The sequence below is a fragment of the Suricata suricatta genome, chromosome 10, assembly GCF_006229205.1.
Source record: "Suricata suricatta isolate VVHF042 chromosome 10, meerkat_22Aug2017_6uvM2_HiC, whole genome shotgun sequence".
Classification (NCBI taxonomy): domain Eukaryota; kingdom Metazoa; phylum Chordata; class Mammalia; order Carnivora; family Herpestidae; genus Suricata; species Suricata suricatta.
In genome coordinates this window covers 12,222,470-12,232,298 of record NC_043709.1, presented here as the reverse complement: position 1 = coordinate 12,232,298, position 9,829 = coordinate 12,222,470, and the positions used below count along the sequence as shown (strand labels likewise).

At 43.0% G+C, this 9,829-nt stretch overlaps 2 long non-coding RNA genes across 2 annotated transcripts; one reads left to right on the top strand and one right to left on the bottom strand.

Moving 5' to 3' along the window:
• Positions 1 to 111: 111 nt before the first annotated feature.
• Positions 112 to 2,149, bottom strand: LOC115304875. Its single transcript, XR_003914650.1, has 3 exons — positions 2,070 to 2,149; positions 1,836 to 1,942; positions 112 to 531 (listed from the first exon to the last, which is right to left on the bottom strand). It is a non-coding gene; the product is annotated as an uncharacterized LOC115304875 (long non-coding RNA).
• An 88-nt stretch (positions 2,150 to 2,237) lies between these two features.
• LOC115304876 lies at positions 2,238 to 4,678 on the top strand. Its single transcript, XR_003914652.1, has 3 exons — positions 2,238 to 2,286; positions 3,678 to 3,949; positions 4,217 to 4,678. It is a non-coding gene; the product is annotated as an uncharacterized LOC115304876 (long non-coding RNA).
• Positions 4,679 to 9,829: the final 5,151 nt, after the last annotated feature.

The window sequence follows — 9,829 nt, the reverse complement described above, 5'->3', positions numbered from 1 at the left end:
CCTCAGAGGCATGCAACAGTAAGCACTGATTTTTCTCCCTCCAGTCTGTGAACCAGGTTGAGCTCATTTCAGCTGGTCTTCCTGTTGTGTCTGTGGTCAGCAGATGGGTCCACTTAGGCATGGCTGATCTAGAGCATTTTCTTTCACAAGTCTGGCAGTTGACTGGCTATCAGCTGAAGCGATGAAGGTGTGAGGATAAAAAAAACTTTTCCTTAACCCTCTGTTTGGGTCTGAAAATTAAACTGGCAAAGATTAACAGGAGAAAAGCATATAACTTTACTTAATATGATTCATGTGACAAGGAGACCTCATAAGGGAATGGAAATCCAATGAAGCCATTAAAGCTGAGTGTCTATGTGTTGGGTTTGATGAAGAGTGGACAGGCATAGAGAAATATGATAAGCAAAGATTATGAAATCAGTGTAGGAAACTGAGGGAAACTTAGCAAAACCTGGTTTCTCAGATTCCTCTTTATGTCCCTTTGTCTTCAGGTGTCTTCAGGACCTCTCACCTGAGGATTGCTTGATGTTGCTGCAGGGGAGAAGGGCAGAAACAAGGTCAGGGTGACCTTCCTGTGTCTGCAATTTTCTCAAATTCCCTCAGCTTAAAATATTCAATGCCAAGGTTCCATATGTTGAGGTCAGACTGAACTTCCCCATGTGTCTGCCATTATCCCACAGGCTAGCCTGGGCTTGCTCATTGTAGCCAAGTTCCAAGAAAAAATGGAAGAACAAAAGATTGAGTCTCAAGGCCCAGCTTCTTGGGGTGGGAAAAATAGATTTTAAGTCTTGACCGGAGAAGTCCAATGGCAAAGGGCACAGACACCAAGAGAAGTGGGGATCTGGGGGCATTTCGACAATTGCTTTTCCAAAAAGATAGCCTATCCAACAGTGTTGGAGAGGAGAGCTCACAAAGCCACAGGGATCAGGGAAGATCTCTTGTTAGAAGGCAAATTTCATCTTAGAATATGCAAGAAGAAATAGTCCAAACTGTCCCACAGTAAAACAGGCTGCCTTAAGAACTCATATTTTTACATCATAATAATCCCTGATGTGAATGAAGTACCTATTTATGTGCATCAGACATCGTTCTGGGTGGCTCACAGGAATGAATCATGGCTAGAGCTCCACAAACAGACTGCCATGCCCCACCACACATATGTGTTCTGAAGAAAGAGGCTTGTCTGGCTGCTGAGGGGCCACGCTGCCTGCCAAGTCCTGAGCCCAGGTGTGGGGCTGTGCTGGCATGGAGGAAAGAGAACCTTCCTCTAATTCATGTCCAGGTGATGCATGAACTGGCAGTAACCCAGCCTGCTTAGGAGGTTGGCATTATTCTGGCTCTCATTGTGGAGCTAACCAAAATGAGGCCTAAGGGAGTTTAGGTAAATTGTCCAAGAATATACAGGTTTTGAGCAAAGCAGAGATTTGAACTCAGTTTAACTCCACAGCCCATGCTCTTGACCATAAAACTGTCCTGCCTCACTAGATCCTTACAACCAGCTAAGAAGAGGACAGCATCTTCATTCTACAGATGAGCATTGGAAGGAAAGAAGGAAAGAACTTGCTAGAAAATGAAGGGGCTCAGGTAGTGGATGGATTAGTAGAGGGGCTTGTTCTCTCAGACATCCATTTCCAAAGGTTGTTCCTTCTCTTTTAGCCATAATCTGTCTTCTGTCCATCAATAGTCTAAGAAATTCTCTCATACTGAGGGCATCCAAGAAGAGATTAGATATATATATTCCAATATATATATAATATATATGATATATATAATATCAGGTATGCTAAGAAAGATTAATTTATTTGATAGGGAATTATAATTTAATGTCCTTTTACCTCCAACATCCTGTGAGTGAGACTGGCCGAGAAGGGTCACTTGGCTGATCCGTTCTGCACCAGGTCAATATCTGGTGCTCTCAAGTAAGATCAAGACCAGGAGCTCCCTGGATGAAAACAAATATCCAAAGCAAGAAAGGCATGGAGATCTAGTCAGGACATTTATTTCATCTTTCATTGTCTACATCTCCCCAGCTAGGGGATGTTGGGAAGCCTTAGGGTCAGCGGTCTCACCTGGATCCTATAAACTGTCTGTTATTTACAATGGGTACTGGCAGACACCCTTCTTTCTGGGAGTCACCCTTAGACCTGCCAAAGGGTTCTGATGTCACGATTATGTCATACAGAGAATAATTCACAGTGAAATGTCAGACTCTGTGTGTCAGAGTCACCAGTGTAGCTCTGGAAGGCTCATGAGGAGCAGAGGGAGTTGGAGGCTGGTTCACCAGAGGTTAGGATATCCAGGGGATTTTGATAACCTGTTTCCCTTTCTCCCCTCTATCACTCTCTAGTTCTAATTCCAACCCTTCTAGACACTGGCTTAGCAGCTTGGGATTCCTTTGGATTGGCTACCTAACTCATCCCACCCACATCAACTTGTTGTGTTTCTTCGATGTTCCAGAATTTAACTGGCCCTGCACCACTACCACCATCACCACCACCACAAACCTGCCTTGTCCCCAAGGTCTGTCCAAGTGCTGTGTAGCAGTTGACACAGCATAACTCAGGCTGGGTGGACCAATAACGCCAGTGTCCACTGCTCATCCCACAATGACACTGAGTATGAGACCTGGCTGTACAGTGGCTTCCTTGCGTGACTTTGGACTAGTTGCTGAAACTAGGTATGTCTCTGTTTCCTTACCAGTAAGGGAGGAAATACCACCTCCCAAGACAGTGTTAAGAATTCAGTGACATGAAGCATATAAACTGCTTACTATAATCCTGGCAATTAGTAAGTGCTCTGTTAATCCATGTCTCCAGTCCAAGCCTCCCCCCAAATCTGTTCCCACACACATCAGATTCTGGGCTTGTGTGAAAAACTCAAGCTTCTCTACTTTGCTGCCTAATGGGCATTTCCAATGTAAAGTGTTCAAAGGGAACTAGCAGTTTCCCACCAAAACCTATTCCTATGCAGATTCCCTGGTAACACCAGCCTTCCAGGGCTCAGGCGAACATGGTGATCCCCCTTTTCTAGTACATTCCACACCTGATCCATCAGGACATCTCACTGGTTTTGCATTCAGAGCATACCAAGGACCTGACCATCTCTCACACCTCCATGGCCCCAGCTGACCCGGTCACCGCCATCTCTCACCTGGATTAGGCAACATCCTCCCCATTTGTCTCCCTTGGTGGAGTTAGCCAAAAGTAAGATCACATGCCCCCTCTCCTCAAACCTCCCCCAGCAGTTTTCCATTTTACTCAGAATCAAAGCCAAAGTCCTGGCAATGGTCTGCAAGGCCCTGCCTACTGTGCTTCCCCCCTTTCCTTTTTGACCTCATCTCCTACTTTCACCTTGCTCTCTCCTCTGAAGTCACAGGGATGCCCTCTCTGTACCTCAAAACATACAAGGTACACTCCACCTCAAGGCCTTCGCACGGGCTTCAAAGTGCATTCCCAAGATAATCTACATACTCATTCTCTCCTTCATGTTTTCCATCACAGGTTGCTTCCTGAAAGCTATCCACCTGACCACCTTTTGCACAGTGGCAAACCTCTCTCTTATCAGCACTCTCCAACTCTTTAACCCTGTCCTCCCATTTTATTAAGTATGTATCATGTTCTAACATATTCCATAATTTACTTATAATTGTATTATTTACTACTTTTCTCCTCTGTTAGAATGTAAACTCCAACTGATAGATTCCACCTGCCTGCACAGATTGTGTCCTCAACACTTACTATGGGACCCAGCACTGCAGAGATATTCAACAGAGATTTACGGAATGTGTGAAACCAAGAAACCTCCCCTTCTTTGAGACAGAGAGATGCCCAACACTGAGCTCATACTGGCTTTCCTGAAAGGGCAGCTCCTTGTGTCATGTCCAGAGAACAAAATTGCCTGTGACATGTAATTTAGAACCTGAGATGCCTGGATATAAAGTCTTACTCAAGTAAATGGGATCAAACATCAGGGCATTTCCACTCTACCAAATAGATATTCTGGATTTAATATGGCCTCACATTCCTTTCCATGCTTGTCAGGCAGCTCTTCTGGGTGGGGTGGTGGGAGGGAAATTTACAGAGATGCCATCTAAAGGTTGATGGTCTTACTTCAGCTGGGTAATCCCAAGCCCCATCAGAGTCTTGCTTTAATATATGATCAGTGAGAAGCCATTGCCTCCCTAATATCTATTCTGAGCCCCCTCCATCTCTCTCAGATCTGGAAGAACCAACAATCTTCTTATGACACTCTCAAGCCTACAGCATGTGGATCCGTTGGGGCTATAGTCATCTTCAGACCACTGTATTACAGTTCACTGTGTACTTGAAGCAGTAGGAAAAACTCTGGCTTCAGATGGAATCTCCAATCTGCTAATTACTCACTGTGTGACCTTGAACAAGTGGTTCAACCTCTGTGAGACTCAGTTTCCTCATCCATAAAATGGACATAATAAACCTACCATTTGTTATTTTTGTTGGGACCTAGAGGAAATAAATGGTCTTTCCTTCTTAGACACTGAGTTCTCCAGGACAGAGGACTTTTAAAAATCATTTTATTCATCATTTATTGAGTACCTCCATTTACTGAGATCCCTACAAGATCTCCAAAAGACAAATATTAAGGTACTATCTTTAGTTTAGAGGTGCTTACTCTTCTGTAATAAAGCACTATAACTTAACTTGGTTTGTTAAAATAAGTGTGTGTGTGTGTGTGTGTGTGTGTGTGTGTGTGTGCCATAAGAACACAGAGGAGAGAATAATGATATTTAGAAGGATCAGGGAAGGCATGATGTGCAAACAATGTTTTGAAAAATCAGTTTTCCAGGCAAACAGGAGGTTAGGGGGAAAGGAGTTTGAAACAGAGGGAACAGCATAAGCAAAGCCATGGTGGCACCTATTACTCCATTGTAATTATGACTCCCCAGCCTTCGGTATGAAGATCCAACACATGGAGATTCCAGGTAAATATGTGTTAGATGAACAGCTCTTTATTAAGAACACTACACGGCCATTGCAGTCTGTTTTGGGCATTCAAAGGGCCCAGTTTTGGTTCACATCCAACTTTTGGGGAGTGAATGAGATTGGCACTTAACCATCCTACCACTGCTTCCTTGCATTTGTGAAATATCTATGACCCTTGGGAAGCCAGGGGGTGAGTGAAAGACTGAATGTGTACATGAGGGCAGGCCTCTGCCTTCTTCTCGAGTTAGCTGTGCTGGGATGATGGTCTGATATTTTTTTATCCACGCATTTGGCCTCCAATACATCCCATTTTAACCCCATCTCTACTGGTAACCAAAGACAAATTCTGGAAAGAAGTATGACCAGACTTCCAAGGGAAAGAGATAAGATCGTTTGGATATCACTAAGGGCATCAACATAAATGCTCATGCCCCCACTGCAGTGAGGGGAAACTGAGGTTGGAGGATTTATACTTCCTGCTAGTAAATGGCAGAGATGGGATTCTAAGTTGAGGTATGAAAAGAGCTGGCTTATTTTTCCTTGCTGCTAAGGACTCAACAGATGTGTGCCCAAAAATTCACATGTCGAGGCCCTAACCCCAGTGTGATGGCATTAGGAGCTGGGGCTTGTGGGAAGAAATTCAGTTTGGCTGAGGTCATCAGGGTTGGCCCCCCATGGTGGGATTAGTGCCCTTATAAGGAGAGGAAGAGAGAGACCAGAGCTTGCCTGCTCTCTGTCACATGAGAGGACACAGCAAGAGGTGCCTGTTGCAAGCCATGAAGAAGGTTCTCATCAGGAACTAAATCTCCCAGCACCCTGATCTTGGATTTCCAGCTACTAGGACTGTGAGAAGTAAATAAGTCGTGCAGCCCATTGTATTTTGTCATGGCAGCCTGGGCAGACTGAGACACTTGTCCTCATGAAACATAAATGTCTGGCATCCCTGAACAAAACATCTGTCTCACCCGGTTCCCCCAGCAAGTTTCTCAAGTGTCTCAGAAACAACGAAATAACTAGGTCTTCTCTGTCTGTCTTTTGTGCCTCCTTTAACTGTGTCATTCTTGGTCTCTGGGCCACTGAATTTTCCAGGCCTGAGCCATCCTTGGGAAGGTGACCAGTCTGTAAGATGTATGAGGATATTAGAAATGCAGAAATCACCCCTGCTGGGAATCCAGGGAGGGTCCTGACTGGGGATAAGGGTCCCTGCAGCAGGTCTGGACAGCAGTACTCACAATGGTCACCAAGGATACCTAGCTGGAGAGAACAAGGTCAGCCAGAAGCAGAGCTGAAAAGCTATGGAAGGCACAGTCATGGAAAACAGACTTTCTTGGGTCTGTGTGTGTGTGTGTGTGTGTGTGTGTGTGTGAGGGAGGGAGACAGAGACAGAAACAGAGACATGACAGATAGAGATGGGAGACAGACTAATGCACATGGTCATAGGTATGAACTCAGAGAGTAGATGAATGAAGCAATGTTCGCTGGAGAATTCTTTCTTCTGCAGACATTTCAAATACCCTCAGATGCCATGTCCCTTCATTCCACTAAGGCTCTCTAACATGCGTTTAATTTTGATTAAAGGAACTATTTGTTTTACCAAATACCAGAAAATAACTCAAACCTGAGTTAGAGACCTAAAGGCTTTATACTGAATATGACACAGTCTTTTTAAACCAACCACTCTATACAATAATAATCTGAGTAATGTAGTTCTCAAGGTCAAGTAAGTCATCTTCTCTGGTATTAAAAATGATATCTTTCATGCACATAAACTAAATATTAGGTTGAGGATAAATGATGTGGGGTGTGGGCGACAAACTTTAGAGGCACTCTGTCAAAACTATCTCATTTTTCCATCACCTTCCTAGGAGGAAACATAAATGACAGAACCAGGAGGGGACAATTTTGATTTGACAATATGAGGAACTGTCATTATATGGAATTCTGCACTTGTGTCTAAAGAAACCAGTGTAGGCTGCCCCAAGATGGACCACTTTGGCATGAAGATTATTTTGAGCTAAAAAGCAATCAAAACCCAGCAGATCAAGAAAAAGCTCTTTATCTCCCCCTCAACTGCCTGAAAAGAATTTGGATAGAGGACTTGCTCCAGGAAGAGAGCTATCACCACAGAGAATGACATTATACTATAAACTAGGTATGGTGGACAGGGAGGAACCTGCCAAGACCTGTTTGATCAAATTTCTTCAAGTCCCATTGTTTCTGAGTGGCTCAGCAAACATTTGTTTACCAAACATTTACTGTTTTTCATCTTCCTGTAAATTGCATTCTTTCCCTTTTGTAGTTCCAGTCCCCTAGCCCTTCTCCTTACTCCAGAATGACATATATACCTCATTTGGCCTATCTTTGGAATTTCCTTGTCTGTGTGGGTTCCCTGTTTGAACGTCGTTAAATTTGATTTTCTCTTGTTAATCTGTCTCATGTCAGTTTGGTTCTTAGTCCAGCTAGAAAGACCTTTGAGGGGAACAGGTATTTTTGCTCCCTCTTGTCCTCTCAGAACAGTGAGGACAATATGACAGCAACCCACAGTAGACTCAGAGTAAATCAGCCATGCTAAGCATATACAGAAGCCACGTTTACAAGCTCTGAGCATCCTTGAATGCAGAGAAAGCTGATTAAATGTTTGTTGAATTTAATATGAAGATGAATGAATACAGGCATAGAAATGAAAATAGGAATAACTATGCTGTTGTTCTCCAAACTGGGCTAAGCACATATGTGTGTTTCATGAGGTTGGGATTTGTCCTGAGTCACCATGCTTTGAGGACCATAGGACCCTGGAATATAGCTGGAAAGTTTGTGCCTGGATCTCAAAACAATGTTGTAAGGAGAAAATTGAAGGAATGGAGAACATTTGGCCGAGAAGACCACTCATGGGGCATGGTCACTGTCTTCAGAAAATGGAAGGCTCTCTGGAGTGTCTGGATGGCTCAGTCGGTTGAGCCATCTGACTCTTGATTTCAGCTCAGGTCATGATCCCAGAGTGTTGGGCTCCAAGCTAAACGTGGAGCCTGCTTCAGATTCTCTTTCTCTCTTCCGCTCTGTCTCTGTCTCTCTTTCTTTCCCTTTCTCCCTCTCCTCTGCTCACACTCTATCCCTTTCTGAAAAAATAAAAATAAAAAAGAAGGCTCTAGATGTTGGAAAGGGAATCACAATTGCTGTATCTGACCTTAAAGAGAATGGGACCCTGGATGTGAATTACTGAGACAAAGTTTACCTTAGAATTTAAATTTTAACAATTTTTTAATGATAGAGCTTTCTAACGGTAGAGCTTTAGGGATGACTCAATAGGAATTAAACCATCTACAACTAAATGTCTTCAAGAGATGCTCTATCAGGTGATAGATTCAAAAGTTAGCCTAGGTTACCTTTGACTCTGTGAAAGGAGGAGAAATCACTATATTAGTTGGAGTAAGGGCTAGGCTGCCATAACAAAGAGACTCAAATTTCAGTCATTTAAAGAGCAAAGAAATCTATGACTTTTGTGCATAACAGTGTAGGGCAGATTGCCCCCCTCTGTTCCATAAAATCATCAAGGGAACCAGGCTGGGGTGGGACTGGAGTGTGGCTCTGCCTTCAACATGAGGCTTCCAACGCTGTCCCAGTCATCACCATAACCAATCAGTGGGGAGGAAACAAAGTCCAGGACTGAGGCTTGCACACATTTCTTCCACTCCTGTTCCTTTGGTATGCCTGGTCACATGACTTCATCTCACAGCCAGGGACCTTAGGAAGGATAGCCTGAGCTGAGCACCCAAGAATTCCAAAGGAAAATTGATTGGGAGAGAAACATCAATCATAATCTCATCAATTTAATTATTTTTCATTATCTGTCAACTTATTTGTTTATTAACAATATGTTAATATGAATACTATTAATAATACAAATTATGTTAACCTTAATATTAATATATTAATACAGTTAAAAACACAGCTATGGATCTAGTATGCCTGGTGTTGACACCTAGCTCGACCATTTAATAGCTGACAGTGGGCAAGCAAACCTCTGTCTGCTTCAATTTCTTGATTTGTTACATGGGGATAATATAACTAATAAATGAGGTTTTCTTGAGGGTTAAATGAAACAGTGCAACTAAAGTCCTTAGAACAGTGTCTTGTACCTATTAAAAGCTCAGTAAGTATTAGTACTTATTACTAATATTAGTACCAATATAAGTACCAATTAGTACTTATTACTGTGTAAATAAGGGAAGGAAAAAGCACATTTTTCAGGGTATGCTCTGGACACAGAGTTTCCACTGATCTACGTGAGCAGAATGGGAAGTGTTTTTATGGCATGTAATTGAAAGGGATGGTTTGGCCTTTTCACCTTCAGAAACAGATCCACGTATATCCTCTGGCCCCCACATATTTACCAAATCCAAGAAAAATGATTGTTTTATTACATCTTTGCTTTCCACCTTCCCACATGCTTTGGAAAAGGAAAGCAGTCTAGAAAAACGGCTAAGTGCCATGCCTGACTGTTCTGTAATGTAATTAGATTCTCAGCACATAAACATACCCTACTTGCTGCATGAGGTCCAGTCAGTCTTTAGAAGAAGGGTAAAAACATCGCAAGAACAAACACCGACCCACAAATAAATAAATAAAAATGTCACCCGTGTCTCAGCGCCAGCTTGCATTAGCAAACGAGTAATCAGAGTTTTCAAATGGAAACAAACTTTTGCCATCTCATTTGGGTTTTTATGATGAATTTTGCACGATGCCCAAGGCTGCCTTACAGGAGACCTGGGAAGTCCTCCTCTGATTAATGGGGCTGATGACCCCCTCTGAGAGGCTAAGGTTGCTTGAAAATTCAACCCATTAATTAGCAAGAGCCTTGGCTGCCTGAG